Source organism: Opisthocomus hoazin, chromosome 5 (assembly GCF_030867145.1).
Source record: "Opisthocomus hoazin isolate bOpiHoa1 chromosome 5, bOpiHoa1.hap1, whole genome shotgun sequence".
Taxonomy (NCBI): domain Eukaryota; kingdom Metazoa; phylum Chordata; class Aves; order Opisthocomiformes; family Opisthocomidae; genus Opisthocomus; species Opisthocomus hoazin.
In genome coordinates this window covers 88,283,884-88,299,690 of record NC_134418.1, presented here as the reverse complement: position 1 = coordinate 88,299,690, position 15,807 = coordinate 88,283,884, and the positions used below count along the sequence as shown (strand labels likewise).

Sequence of the window (15,807 nt, the reverse complement as noted above, 5' to 3'; positions counted from 1 at the left end):
ACAAAAGAGAGCCAGAGAGCAAAAAGCCAGAGAGTAATGCGTACAGAAAGAAAGGGGGGGGGATTCTAAAACAGGGTCATCGGGGAGACAGACACAAGTAAGAAGGACAAAGGACAAAAGCAACAGGCTACGAGGTGGAGAGGGAAGAATCAATGAATATGGACAGAGTGCTGGCCAGAGAGAGACCGAGAAAGGCAAAAGATGGCACGGGTGACAGGGCAGAGAGGAAGGAATTTAAAAACCAGGCACAGGGAGTCGGACAGAGGGAAAGGCAGAAATAAAAGGAGAAAAAGTGACGGGCCACGGGGCAGAGAGGGAGGAATGGATAAAGAGCAACAGGGGACCGGACAGAGCACAATGGAGAATGGAAAAAAAGCAAAAGCACGCTCCAGGGAAGACGGAGGGATTGAAGAACCGCGACCAGGAGCTGGACAGCGAGACACAGAGGAAGACCAAAAAACCAACGAAACAAAACCAGTGATGGGCTACAAGATGGGCTGGGGGAAGCAAAAAACAGCGCCAGGGAGCTGGACACAGAGAGAGGGAGACAGACAGACCAATAGCGTGGGGCTACAGGGGGCAGAGGGACGAATTAAACACTGAGGACGGGGAGCCAGACAGAGAGAGAGGGAGATCGCGGAGAACAGTGGTGGGTGCAGGAAGAAGAGGTAAGAGTTAATAAATGGGGACAGGGAGCCGCACAGGGAGGGACCGAGAAAGGCAAACACAGCAGCAGGGCATAGGGCAGAGAGGAAGAACTAAAAAACAAGGGCAGTGAGACAGACATAGAGAGATGGAGAAAAGAAAAAAGCAATGGGTGATGTGGCAGAGAGGGAGGACTTAAAAACAGGCACGGGAAGCAAGAAAGACTGAAAGGCGGGGGGGCGGGGCTGAATCCAATAGGCAACAGGATGGAGAGGGAGGACTTAAAAGTGAGGGACGAGAAGCTGGGAAGACAGAGAGGTGGAGAAAGAAACAGAATCACAACACGCTACAGTGCCAAGAAGGAAGAAGCTGAACAACAGGGACAGGGAGCCAGACAAAGAGAGCCAGAGAAAGAAAAAATACCGACGGGCCACAGGACAGAGAGGGAGGAATGAAACAATAGGGATCCGGAGCCGGGCAGTCAGAGAGGGAGGAAGAAGAAATAGCCAGGGGCAATAAGGCAGAGAGAGAAGGCGGCAAAAACAGGGATCTGGACCAGATCGATGACAAAAGACAAGGACAGTGATGGGCTATAGGGAGGAATGCGAAGACAGGGGCGAGGCGCCAGATGCGGAGCAAGGCACACAGGAAGTACAGCAAAAGCTAGAGAGCAGAGAGGGAGGAATTAAACCACAGGGATAGGGAGCCGGGGAGGGAGCTGGAAAAAGGGATGCAGGAGGGGAGACGAGGAGGAATTAAAAAATTGGGATCCAGAGACCGAGAAAGAAGTAAAATTGCCACAGGCTAAAGGGCCCAGAAGGAAGAAATTGAAAACCAGGGAGCAGAAGCCAGCCAGAGAGAGACGCAGAAAGGAAAAACCACGATGGGCTCCCAGACGGAGAGGGAGGAATTTCAAAAAGGAAGGGAGCGGGAGCCATACACAGAGAGACAGAAAAAGGGAAGATAGCAACAGGCCACAGGGCAGCGAGGGAAGAACTGAAAAGTAGGGACAGGAAGCCGGACAGAGCGCAACGAGAAAGAAATGGCCGGGGGGGAAACACAGCACCACCACCTGCGACAGGCTACAGGGCTAGCCCAAGCTGGCCAGTGGAAATATTCCGTACCACAGACGTCACGCGCAGCTTATAAATGGGGGCTGGCTGCGGGGCAGGAATCAGCTCTTCTCGTTTCCGCGAGTTGGAACCCGCTCTCGTCCGGGAGGTCAAACTATTTTGGAATTTAGCGAAACTTGCGATTTCCGGGTTCCGCAATCGCTGTTCGGGGACTGCCTGTGCACCGGTCATCGGGTGGTGAGAGAAACTGTACTGCGTATAGTTTGGTTCGCATGTGCGTTGTTGCAATTATTATCATCGTTATTAGAATTATCAACAGTATTTCCTTTGTTGCCTTACTAAACTGTCTTTATCTCAACCGACAAGTTTTACCTTTGGTCCATTTGTCCTCCGCATCCCGCTGGGGAGGGAACGGGCCGGGGGTGGGGGCTGTGAGCGAGCAGCTCTCTAGTGCTTAGTTGCCGGCTGCCAAGTTAAACCATGACAGACAGAGAGGGAGGAATTAAAAAAAAACAGGACTGGGAGCAATCTACAGAGAGACGTCCGGGAACGAAAGTGTAAACAGCACCGCGTACAGGGCAGAGAGGGAGGAATTCAACAAAAATAATAAGTAAAGACAGGGAGCCGGACAGAGGGACACAGAGACAGAGAAAACAGCAATGGGCTACAAGACAGAGAGGGGGGGATTAAAAAATCCTGGCGGGGAGCCGGACCGGGAGAGACGGCAAAAGAAATGAAATCGCGCCGTGGCACAGGGAAGACAGGAGGACAACATTGAAAACCAGGGCCTGGGAACTGGAAAGAGAGCGCCAGAGAATGAAAGAACTCCTGACGGGCTCTAGGGCAGAGACAGGAGGAACGAAAAAACAGGGGCGGGGAGACAGCGAGAGACAGAGAGAGAGAAATAAGAGGGGGGGAAAGCAACAGGCCGCAGGCTCCGGAGGGAGGAAGTGCGAAAGAGGGGCTGGGAGCCGCACAGGGAGAGGGTGGAGAAACAGACCTGCAGAAGTGACAGGGTATGGGGCAGAGAGGGAGGAACTTAAAAAAATCAGGACCTTGAGCCAGAAGAGACGGAGAAAATAAAAATGGTGACGGGTAACAGGGCAGAGAGGGAGGAATGAAAAAACAGGGACAGGAAGCCAGAACAGAGAGACTGCGAAGGCAAAAAGTCCCGACAGCTTCCGCAGAGAGGGCGAGGAACTGAAACTTAGAGACAGGGAGTTGGACAGAGAGAGACAGAGAAAGAAAAAGAGAAAAAAGACGGAGATGCAGAAAGGGAAAAGGAGCGACAGGACAGAGAGGGAGGAATTCAAAATGAGGGGCAGGGAGCAGAATAGAGAGAGATAGAGAAAGAGGCAGACGCGCAACGTGCTACGGAGCTGAGAAGGAAGACCTTGAACCAGAGGGACAGGGAGCCGGACAGAGAGTCCCAGAGACGGCAAAAGTACCGACGGGCTATAGGGCAGAGAGGGGGGAAAGCAAAAACCGTGATCGGGAGCCAGACAGAAAGAGATAGGGAAGGAAAAAAAAGCCACGGGCTACAGGGCAGAGAGAGGGAGGACCTAAAAGATGGGGACAGGGAGCTGGTCAGAGATGGAGAAAGCAGGTACACGGGAGCGGGGAGGGGGTTGGAGGGGGCAGGGAGGAAAAAAAAGCCAAAAATCACAGCAGTGTGGGAAAGAGGAGGATCCAGGGGAGAGCCCGGGATGCAGAAGAGGGGCGACAGGGCCCCGAGGGCCCGGCACTCACCGCAGATCTCGCTCTCGGCGCTGCCGGGAGACTCTGCCGCTTCAGACGCTTCTCTCTCCTGCTCTCCTCCCTTCCTCTTCCGTAACTCCGGTCGCTTGGCTGTCCTACACCTAAGAAAAAACGCGCATGTGTCGCGGCTCTTAGGAGACGAGGCTCCCTAGGCACGTAGCCTCGCTCGCTCACGCGCTCCACAACCGTACCATGCTGCTGCTGGTGACACATACAGACCCTGCGGGACACGCTGGCGGCCTGGCCTGCTGCAGGCTACCAAGAGGGAGCCTTCCTCACCCGCAGAGGCAGGCTCTCTCCTGCCTGCGGAGCCAGGCAGCTGCCAGCCAGGTGGCCTTCCATTTTTTCTTCTTCTTCAGCCTTCTCGGGACTCTCCAGCTTCAGCCCCGCCAGCTCCCGTCCGCAGCCACTCAGCGCTCCGCCTCTCCCTTTTCGCCCCCACGACGCCAGGAGACCGAGGCCCGGCACACACAGCCCTCACAAGCCTGGAGCGGGCGCAGCCAACGGCATCCCCAGGGCAGGAACGGACAAACGCGTCCTCAGCGCGGCCCCTGCCACAGAGAAAGAAGCAGCGGCGACCGCGTTAAGGGAGGACGAGGCACGCTCGAGGCCCAGTGTGCCGCCCGCACCACGGGCCTTGGGGGAGGCCGGGGGCTCCGGGACAGGCTTCAGGGGACGTGCTGGAGCTGGGGGCGGCTGCGCGGGGCGAGCGGGGCCGGGGAGCGCTGCCGAGTTGGGGGGGGTGCCCGCCTCCTTCCCCCCTTCCCCTGCGTCACCTCCCGCCTCTGGCCCCGGGGCTGCCCGCACCCGCCTCGCCTCCAGCGCATCGGCAGCCTGTCACAGCGGGCGGCTCGAAGCTTCCCGTCCCACCACCCTCGGGCAGCCACCACGCACCCCCGCACCCGTCGCAGGGGAGCCCGCGCCTCACGGCTGGCCTCTCTGCTCCCCCGCCGCCCCGGCACCCGACACCAGGGCGCCGCCATGCTGCTGCGCCGCACCGCGCATGCGCCACGTGCCGACGGCGCGCCGGAGTGGCCAGTCCCCAGTCCCTGCGCGGAACGCCGGGCTGCAGTACCGCATCGCGGCCAGGGGACGGCGCCAGCGGACACGGCGCGGCGCCCACGCCCGGCCCCACCTCCGGGTCCAGGCAGCGCGCGCCGCCGGCACGGGGCGGCACCTCCGCACGGCTCCGGGCAGCGCCCTGCCGCGCGCCTCCCGCTCCGGGCAGCCCCCGACTCGCGGCTCCGAGATGGCGCCGCACCCCCGCCGCTCCTTGCCCCCGACCTGGACCCCGACCTCCCGGGGGCTTTTCCCCAGGACCTGCCACTCCATCCACACCCCCACACACCCCGCGCTCACCTTCTCCCTCGCTGCAGCCGCAACCCGGCTACGGCTCCGCTCCTCCCTCGACTCGCACCGGCCCCTCCACAGCCACCCGGGCCACGGCAGCACCGGGCCCTCCACCGGCAGAGGGAGGGGCCGTCGCCATCAGCCGTGCTGCCCGCACCCGGGGCTCCTCCGGCCCCGGCCCACGGCTGGATCCCACGGTGCCGTCATTGGGCAAACACAAAGACCCTCTGAAGCCGTTTGGGCATTTCAGCAAGCAGGCAGGCGTCCTTTATTGCAGCACCGGACACACAGGGCACGGCTCCTCCCAGCGCGCACAGCACCTGTGCCACTCGAGCGGCAGTACCGAATTTTGGTCACCGGGTGGCAGCAGCGAGCCCTTGGACACTGCGCCACCGCGCATTCGCGTCTCCCGAGCCGCAGTACCGAACTTTGCTCACCGGGTGGCAGCAGCGAGCTCTTGGACACGGCGCCACCGCGCATTGGCGCCACCCGAGCCGCAGTAACGAACTTTGCTCACCGGGTGGCAGCAGCGAGCCCTGCGGCACGCCCGGTCGAGGCGCAACAAAGGGATGGAGGAGGAAAGAACAGTGATGGGCCGCAGCACAGAGGAAAAGAGAGAAAAAGAGCAAGAAGAGCAAGAGAAGGAGAATGACAGAAGGGTGTTGACAGGGACACATACAAAGGGGGCTTGGGGGACACACACATTGGAAGAGTAGAAAGGGAGGGATGGGGAGCAAGACAGCATGACTTGCCATCTTCACCACGCCCACATCACACAGCACTCATAGCACAGCTGTGAAGCAAAACACACAAGAAATGGGTAAACAAACTTTAGAAGGGCAAATATTGGCTCAGAAACAATGGCAAATTGCATCACTCATAAGGACACATAAAGAAACAATGCAGCCTGCTTAAGCCATTGGAATGATCCTGGCTGGAATACTACTATACATCATGGAGTCAGTGATCCACAGAAGGGTTCCCCAGAGCAGGCACAGGTCTGGGCTGCACCATGCTGTAAGCACAGCCTCCCCTTCAGGTGTGTGCTCAGCTACATGTATCCCTTGGCCACAGGACCTACTGAATGGGCTCATGGCAGCTGAGGAAGCTGCAGGCAGCTCCACCTCAGCACCAAGGATTACACCACCTGCACAGCCTTGCCTTACTCAGAAAGGGCAGCAACAAGCTCTCTTGCAAATAACCTTCCTGTCTGACAACAGAAAGAAGAAACAGAGTTGCTACCTCGTAAAAAAAATCCTGTAATAGCTTACAGGAACAAACAGGGAATCCTCTTTATGGCTGGGGTCTGCATGGCATGCTGCACATCAGAGTCCCCTTGGATGCCACACCTCTTTGGGTTCCCAGCATCTAAAAAAAAAAATCTAAGACTATCCATGCTTTTCTCTTTCTTTATAGTGTTAGCACTGATAATAGCTTCCAAAATGATACTTTACAGGGCAAGCACCTTTCTTATGAGGAGCAGGACAGACCAGCACCTGGTGCAATACAGCACCCTACAGAAAAATACATGCAGATTTTCAGAACTGGCATGAAATTTCTGCTTTTCTTGGTTTCGCTTTGTTTTTCAGCCACATTGTTCAGCAAATGCAGGCCAATTCAGTAGTGCTCTCAGCACTACTGTGCTTTGAAAAGCAGCACAGAGCACTAAGCATCTCATAGATGCATGTTGCACGTGTCTGACGAAGGCAGCAATTTCTACCTTGAGAAGCCAGATCTGTGCTCTGAAATGTGTATGACTCGTTGCTCACTACAAGTTCTGCAGTAATTTTCTGTAACCTTTCTCCCCATGATTCTGATATACAGCATCAACACAACAATGCCTGAGTACCTGGGGAACTTTGCTTGAGGATTTTCCAGCTACAGCCTTTTTGTAGATTTAACTTCGCTCTTCCAGTTAACAAACCATCACAGCAGATCCTCCTGGGAGACTGAACATTAAACCCAAACTGATTTCAGTTCATGCTACCTAGATCACCTGCCAAAGGGGAACAAAAATCAACCCTGAGAAATACTATTAGCAACACAACACAGATCAGAGTTACTGGACAGAATCATAGAATGGTAGGGGTTGGAAGGGACCTCTGTCGGTCATCTAGTCCAACCCTCCTGCCGAAGCAGGGTCACCTACAGTAGGCTGCACAGGACCTTGTCCAGGCGGGTCTTGAATACCTCCAGAGAAGGAGACTCCACAACCTCCCTGGGCAGCCTGTTCCAGTGCTCCACCACCCTCAGAGAGAAGAAGTTCTTCCTCATGTTCAGACGGAACAGGTATGGACAGGTATGAAGCTGTGCTATCAGCTGTGCATAGCCCATTGCCAAGGCAAACAGTTCTCTCCCAGTATCCTTCCACATTGGCCTCTGGTCCCTCACTGTCACAGTCCATTGGAGAGTTTTGCCCTTAACTTCAGTAAGCAGGGAAACGACTCAAGCTCTGCTGGACAAAGGGAAAGGCCAAGACCACTTTCCATATACCACAGGGAAGAGAAGATTGGCTGAAGATGTCTCACAGCTGCACACACAATCTTTGCTTACACAATCTTTGCTTAACTGGATGCTTATTACAAGTCTGTTGTTTAAGTGTACCCGTTGCAATGCTTTTTAGTTTAAAGGACATTGGGAATATCCTCGCACCTGACCATCATATGTAGCCATGTACAAGGTGGTTCAGCTTGGGTTTAAGGCCCCCTTGGGAAATGCCACAGATGTGTGGAAAAGATGTGTTACCACAGACACTTTGGAAGCTGAAAGAATACAAAGAAAAAATCTTCCATTCGTTAGCAAAGGCATGAAGAAGGTATCAGTGAAACCTGGAAACTAAAAATCTCCTTACAGCCATAAGAAAAATACTAAGCAAAGTCTATTTTCTAGATCTATATATTATAAAAGTTTTGAGTGGGCAGCAGTATAATTCCACAAGGCAGGGGAAGCAGGGGAACCTCGGACACAAGCTGTTTTGTGTTGGAACAGTCCTAGAGTTGACAAACTGATTTCTGCACAAGGTTCACAAGCTCACTTTAACACCATCCTACATCTCCGACTTATACATTTTTAATGCTTCAGGCCCCAGTATAGAATCATAGAATCATTAAGGTTGAAAAAGACCTCTAAGATCACCAAGTCCAATCATCAGCCCGGCACCAACTGGCCTACTAAATCATGTCCCAAAGTACCACGTCTACATGTTTTTTGAACCCCTCCAGGAATAGTGACTCCACTACTTCCCCATGCAGCCTGTTCCAATGCCTGACCACTCTTTCAGTAAAGAAATTTTTCCTAATATCCAATCTGAACCTCCCCTGGTGCAACTTGAGGCCATTTCATCTCGTCCTATCACTGGTTACTTCACAGAAGAGACCAACACCCACCTCACTACAACCTCCTTTCAGGTAGTTGTAGAGAGCAATAATGTCTCCCCTCAGCCTCCTCTTCTCCAGACTAAACAACCCCAGTTCCCTCAACTGCTCCTCATAAGGCTTGTTGTCTAGACCCTTCACCAGTTGTGTTGTTCTGGATATGCTCCAGCAACTCAGTGTCCTTCTTGTAGTGAGGGGCCCAAAACTGAACACACTACTCGAGGCACAGCCTCACCAATGCCGAGTACATGGGGATGATCACCTCCCTACTCCTGCTGGCCACACTATTCCTGCTACAAGCCAGGATGCTGTTGGCTGAAGTGTAATACAGGCTGGGTACATAACAGTGTCAGTGAAAGCTACCAAAGGGGAAGGGTCAATGAGTAAACACTTCCAAGATAAACCCCGTAGGTTCAAACAGGTCATCACTCACCTGCATATACAAGGAAACCAAGTCTGTGTTTTGGCTGGACTTAAGAGCCCAACAGGAACAACGGAGCTGAAAATCGCCCTTCCCATGGGTTTGACACAACATTTTGCAAGCATCTGGTATGTAAAGCAAACCACCAGGCTAGAGATTAATTCCTATCTGTAGACAGCAGGGACTATGCTCTCCTCAAATGCTAAGTATTGTTCACAGTAGCAACAGGCAAAAGCATGAAAATCTCTAAACCAGTGATGCCGTGAAAAGCCGGAATTGAAGACTCAATAGTCAGAAGACTATTAAGCAGGTATTCTTTATTACAGCACTGGGCACACAGGGATCTCTCCTCCAAACGTGTGCACCGAAAGGACACACTAGGTATTTATGCTATGTTAATGTACACATTCATTACATTTGCAAGAAATGCTTATCATAGTTTTACCAAGAACTCATCAGTATATGGTAATGTCTGTCACACATGTTTGTTTGGCTTCTCTGGGTGATCAGCGGGGTTTTCAGATTATCCTGCAGCCTCCTTATCTCTGTAGTTTTATACTTGTTCTCCAAAGGCCCAGCCGCCTAAAGGGATTATTCAGGATTCCCTTATCTTGCAACCGTCCTGTCCCAATTATTCACAAAGAACCAAGACTTGTTTTGGTTGTGCAATGATTCTGACCACCTGAAGTGATAACATCGCCTACATGTTACATTTGTTACATTTACAGTTATCACCAGGCTGTCCTAGGTTCGGCCAGTACAGGGTTAATTTTCACCAGAAGCCAGGACGGGACACAGCTGGGGCAGACTGACCCAAACTGGCCAAACAGAGCAGGGTATTCAGTTCAACACCATGTGCCAACATGCTAGGTTTCCGGTGGGGGCAGCTGGCCAGGGAGAAGGCAGTCACAGCTTGGGAGCCCGCAGGGCACCATGCAGTGAGAGTTGCTCTGTCCATTTCACTGTTTGTTTTGTATGTTCTCCTTATCTGTACTGTTGTTGTTACTGTTCCCTTTGTTTGCTGTTCTGATAAACTGCCCTTATCCCAGCCCACGAGTTTTTGCCTTGTTCTTTCCATTCTCCTCCCTACCCCAGCTGGGGGAGGGGTGGTAGAGCGACCGCGTGGCCCTGTTGTTGCCAGCCACAGCCAAACTACAACACAGACAAACTGATAACCCACCCAAGGGAGACCTGTGGAAGGCCCTCTTCAAGAAACCACCTTCTCTCCCAGCACTACCTTTTAGCGGCAATTTTTTTCAACGATGTTCTGAGGGGAGAAACATGAACACAGGAAGAAAAGTGTCTCTGCATCTGAAAAGGTAACCATCACACTTGACCTCCCTGCACAGCTTGGCAGAATGGCTCTGCTGGATCAACAGCAGGGTGCATGGCTGAAGATGGTAAGGGTGCCCCAAAACCAGGATGATGACAAGAGACAGAACTGATACACAAAATGAGACAAAAGAAAACTTGGCTCTCTTGTCAATAAACAAGCTTCTTCACCATTTCTTCACTGATTTACTAGAGACCTTGAAAAACCCACACAAATAGAACCCCACAATGAACAACCACCCCCACCCCCAAACAGCTGCATGGACAGTACATGGACTAAGGATGCACCTTCCTTTTCATGACTGATTCCCTCCCTGCCCTTCAAGACTCACCATTCATTTGAATGCCCTATGACCAAAGCAGCTGGATCAGACTAAATTGTAGACCACGCAGCACTTGAGCTCAATAAGTAAAAAGCCAGAAGCACACTGGGAATTTACCCAACTCCAAGGACCTGCTGCAGGGCAGGGTCTGTTACACCACACCGTTCTGACATGTCTTATCCCATATGTCTTTCTCTATTAAAACAAAGGGGAGAGAAACACTCAAAGAGGACCTCTTGCAACACATCCAAAAACTTGCCTTTTTGAGACTTGGTGTCGCACACTTTTTTCAGTTCCTTAAAAAAATTCTGTAATGCACTCTAGGTCAAGGCATATTAAGAGTAACCTGGAGAAAGGTTTCCAACAAGCTTTTTGAAGCTGCAAACACAGTTTTGACCCCTGTGTTCCTGGTAGATCTTTACACTGTAGTATAAATACAAGAAAAGGAGATAAAATGCCTTAGAAAGCCAGTCTCCACCTGGAAAGAGACTCCCCAGCACAGGTGCAGCAGTATAACAGCCTCAAAATCTCTTTGAGAGCTGGAGTAAAGAGCAGCAGTAGTAGCATGTGGCTGGAGCATAAACTCATACAGACTTCATACTAACACTGTCACACCCTCTCCAAGAGGCACTTTGCTTCACTCCAACTCAGCGTTACACATCCCATGCTCCAACCACTCATGTGTCCACCTCGGACCACAGTCACCACCACTTCACACGTCTGCGCAATCACTGTGCTGGCACAGCCCCAGCAACAGGTAGTCCCTACCCAGAGAAGCTCACAACAGCTGTCCAGAGACAGGGAGTATATTATTCACTTCGCTACAATAAGAAAGTAAACTGAAATACTTGCTCAAGTGATCATGATTGATGTCAGATAGTATCTGACAAATCAAATCAAGAAACACTCATGTTTTTAGGCTCTCTCGGATTGCCATAAGCAATGCTAGCCAAAAAGCAGACTCCTAACTTGTGAATTTCAAAGGTTCACAGACTCGAAGTGTGATCTAAAGCATGAGGACTCAGGTCTGCAAGGTTAGATTGGGATTCCCCTGGTCCTTACAGCTACAGAGGTCCCACCACCTTGCCACTGAAACACAGGCCTGGGGAGACACACTCTGCTCTGCCACCAACCCAGCAGCGGAGGAACTCTACCAGCTCCTGAGCCTCCATCTGTATCCCTGGAGCAGAGAGACCATCCATAACCCTGTGGGACAGGCTACCTCAGCTGCTTGACTGCAGAGAGGGACTTCCTCCCACGCCACGTAGCATGTACTCCTCTTTCCTCATCCCTGTAACTGCCAGAGGCAAAGCAGCCCCTCCCAGGCTACCTGCTTCAGCCCCTGTGCTGTTCTCACAGTCCTGTCCCTGCCCCTACCTCCCCTCCCAGCAGCCTTTCTGACAACACTCTGTTCCCAGTCTCCTCAAACACAACACCTGGGCCTTGAGGAACCACAGCTCTTCCTGAGGGCAAATATCAGCAGCTTTTTAGTAGGAAAAGAGATAGTGATGTCACCTAACTCACCCTGCTCAACAAAAACTCGGCTAAGTGGTTTCTGAGGGCAGCCTAACTCTGCACACAAAACAGTAAGATGTACTGTCCAAAGAGAAAATTTACGCCTGTAAACCTCCAAGAATTACACCACACCACTGATCCCAGCCACACACTCTGTAACAATGAAAACAAAGAACACCTGTTTCAAGGAGCTGCAGGGGACAGATCACCTCTTTCTGTATTGCTCTCCTGCCCTTTTTCATTCAAGCTGACAGGCTTCAACCACCATGCAGAAAATACCTGGCTAGATACACATGAACAACCAGCAACAGTCATATGACCTAGAAAGATGTTCACAGTACAGGTATACCGCACTAGGAGCAAAAGTGTTTGTTACACAATCACAACCACACACTAAACAAAGTCTTTCCAACACAAAAGGCCTAGAACAAATACATTTTAACACGAAAGCACAAGGGACTTCGTAACCCTGCAGAAATCTCTCCATGACTATACATGCACACTTTCGGAAACTGCCTACCAGAAAATGCCAGAACAAGCCATTCACCACAGTCTTGAAACATACCACGTGGTAACTCAATATGACACATGAGATGGGCTGAGAGTTTTAAGGCAAAAAGTACTTTTTTCCCCTCCCCACCTCAAGATCTTCCCAATTACAGATCTGCCATCTCTCCACACAAAACGTACCTGGACAAAAGGTCTTCAAGTGGCCTGAAGCACAAAACCCTGAAAGTGATCAGGGAGAGACCTGGATTTGTCAGCTGCTTGGCAACGCAAGCGATGCCTGACCAGGGCTTCTCCCATGGGCCCAAAGACCACTGACAGCTACCCCACAGTTACCTGTGTCCCTGTGTGTGCCACAGCGCTCTGCAGGACAGCGGGCTGCCCAAAACACTGTCTTCAGCGATGAATGGTCTCCTGCTGTCAGGTCCAGCATCCCAAAGCCAAAACCAGTCTGTTCTCCCACATACTGCCCAGGAACAACGCAACAGCCTCCCACTTGCTGCTATTCTTTAAGCAAAATAAGGGACAAGCCCACGCAGCGGGTGCAGAAGCCGCACCCTGCGCTGTGACCCATCAGCCCAGGGCCAGGGCTGACCCACAGGCGGTCTCCGGCCCGCGGCCACGGGTGCGCTGCTCTCCGGCTGACGGAGGCAAGGCTCAGGCACCGCCCGGCCTCGAGGCGTCCCCAGGGGCTGGGGGCCACCCCTGCCATCGCTGCTGAGGAGATGGATGCCGACGGCTGGACCGTGGCAGCCTCCCGCCGCCGCGCCGGCGCTCGCAGCCCAAACCCGAGCAGGACCGGCCAGCCGCAGCGCCTGTAGCGAGAGGGGGGTTTCCGAAACAGGACTGCAGAGCGACCTCGCGACCCGGCCGCCTCATGCAGCAGCGACCCAGCAACCACAGGGACCGCCGCCGACCACACCCCACCGGAACTTCCCTGTGCCCGACGCGGCCGTTAAACGGCGGGGCGAAGCACCGCCCCCCCGCCGGGCCCGCCCGCCGCGAGGGCCCGCCCCACGCCCACCGGCGGAGCGCGAGCGCCCCCTGCTGGCCAAGTCTATCCATTGAGAAAGAGCGCCCCTGCTGGCCGAGAACAAAGGCTGAGCGCGATGTTCCCGCCCCACCCCCACCCCCACCCCGGCCAGCTGGGCCCAACGGCTGCCGGTGACGGCCCGGGGTCACCTCAACGGCTGCCCTGACTGCCTCGGCGGCCCAGGCCAATGCTTCAGACTGGCACTCTGGCTTCACAGGCTGCTGCCGCCAGGCAGGCCCAGCTTCATGCCGGGCGGCACAACAGTCGTGATTGGCACCGTGATGTCGTGGTGGTTCTGACAGCTGGGGAGTCCCCGAGCTGCACATTCCACGGAAGCCCAAGGAGAGCCGGTCCCAGCTCTCCGCAGTGAGGAATGCCAAGGGCCACACCTGGCAGGGTGGGCCTGCCAGGCCAGCTCCTTTGATGGTGAACTAGTGGGAAAATATTGCAGGTCCTGTTCGTATCCAGGCAGATCTACTGTGTGACCTCAAAGAGCTGCTGAATATGACTGCCATTCGTGGCAAACACTGAGCCACTGGGAAAGGGAGGGAGCAGAAGTGCGTGTGGCCTATGGCCACATGCAGGGGAGCTCAGGCCTGTGGGGCCGCACTGGTGGGTCTCTGCCCTGCGCCCCACCAGTCTATGAGTGGAGGCTGGCTGGTGCCTGCGCACCAGTGGGCAGCAACAAACAGAAGGCCTGAGGTTAGCCACAGTCTCCTGAAAAATCTGAAGCATGAGACGTCGCAAGGCCACTGTATTCCTTGGAAATGCAGGCAGTTTGGGCTTGGCCTCCACCTTATCCATGCTGCGTCTGTGTGTCATTCTAGAGAAACAGTGTTTTCCTTGTGTGGAATGTAAGACTGCCCATTTAGCTGTGCCCCAGCAATCACTGATATTTCCAAAGGCACACAGAGACATTGGTTGATTACTGCTGTGATGCCTCACTGTAGCAGAAAGAAAAGATGGTGTATTTTTTTCCATGAAAGACTTCCTAAGGTCAGCTGATGAAATAATCTCTTTCCAAGGGACTGACTCTTTTCTTGCAGCAACTGCCCAACACATGTCCCCAAACCAAGGAGACTTTCCCTGGGATGGTCCTTGCGCAATGGCCAAGTTGTTCTAGCTCTCAGCCTGTCTGTACCCAGCCGAGGCAGTCTCTGTCCCTTCGGAGGTACCCAGAAACTCCTCCGTGCCAGTCCCCTGCCCTTTCAGAGAAGTTTGCGTCAACACAGACCAAGTCAGAACACGTCAGCAGAAGTTGCAGAATGCATAAATAAAGCAGTTGCTGGCTGCTGAGCATGGGCATAATACGAACACATTTGTCCTACAGACTTTTCATTCCTATGCAGTGTTGAACAGCACCTCAGCCCACTGACCCCGGGGCTCACTGGGCTCAGAGAAAGGTCTCTCCAAGGGCATGACATAAGGCAGCGCAGGAAGACCAGCTGCCACACTCACAGTCAGTGCAGGACACTGTCTTACAGTTACACTGACAAGGCTGTGCATAAGGCTGGAAGCAGTGGAAACGGTGACTTTTCTGGCCTGTTATTTGTGTAAGCTACAGTGCACAAGACTGCAGCTCACAGGAGAGGCATGCAGTGCTGCTTGGCTTTCACTTCCAGCTCACATTAAGACTACTTTTCAAAGCTTCTGCCCTGCGCTGTGCCAGATGACAGCTGGCATAGGCACCTGGACTCCTGAGGGAACTGATTGTTCCGAGAGTCAAGTCAAATGCTCTATAAAACAGTCAGTCGAAGTAAAGGCAGTAGAAGATTTTCCACTGATGTTTAATGAAGGCTGGACAGAGCCTGTAGAGGAAGACACTACATGTTTTGCTGGTTTTGTTTCCCTGCCTTGTTGTAAGCCATTGTGGAAAATTGTAGCTAGTAAAGCCTGTGCAAACTGATGATAGCCATACACTATTGAAGAGAGAGCAGACTGTGAAAGCAGAGGCTTGCACTGCAAGCTGTGCACTGAAAGCTAATGCTATTTTGCAGTGGTAAAGAGTGGATTTTCTTTTTGGGGTTTAGGTGAGTGCTAAACATTATATGTCCGTGTATCTCACACAGGTTTTTGTCATAACCCCTCCCAAAAAAACATACTCCATGATTTGGTGTTCTTCCATTTTATTTATAGGTACCTACATAGTTTTTAAAATGTAGAAATACTAATATGATAGATTTAATACGGCTAGCAATTAGATGTGTGCATCTTCAATGTGTCAGTTGTTTACAAAGCAACCGTACACCTTTTTAAAATTACAGCTTAAACGACTAAATGTCCAGTGCATCACATGCACTTTGTACACTCACATTCTGTACAGCAGTCCAAGATTCTTTGCTCTACATTGTAGCTGTTGTCCCTGTGGTTCTGATGGGACTGAGACAGAAAAGGCCATCCTGGGGACAGAGGCATTTTCTTCCAGCTGAGTCACTTGCCTGGATGCCCCATAGACAAACAATGATTTCCCCACTGA

The 15,807-nt window shown here is 52.7% G+C and overlaps 1 long non-coding RNA gene across 1 annotated transcript; it reads right to left on the bottom strand.

The window, feature by feature from the left end:
* Window positions 1-3,470: 3,470 nt before the first annotated feature.
* Window positions 3,471-4,468, bottom strand: LOC142361477 (uncharacterized). Its single transcript, XR_012764124.1, has 3 exons — window positions 4,405-4,468; window positions 3,668-4,027; window positions 3,471-3,577 (listed from the first exon to the last, which is right to left on the bottom strand). It is a non-coding gene; the product is annotated as an uncharacterized LOC142361477 (long non-coding RNA).
* Window positions 4,469-15,807: the final 11,339 nt, after the last annotated feature.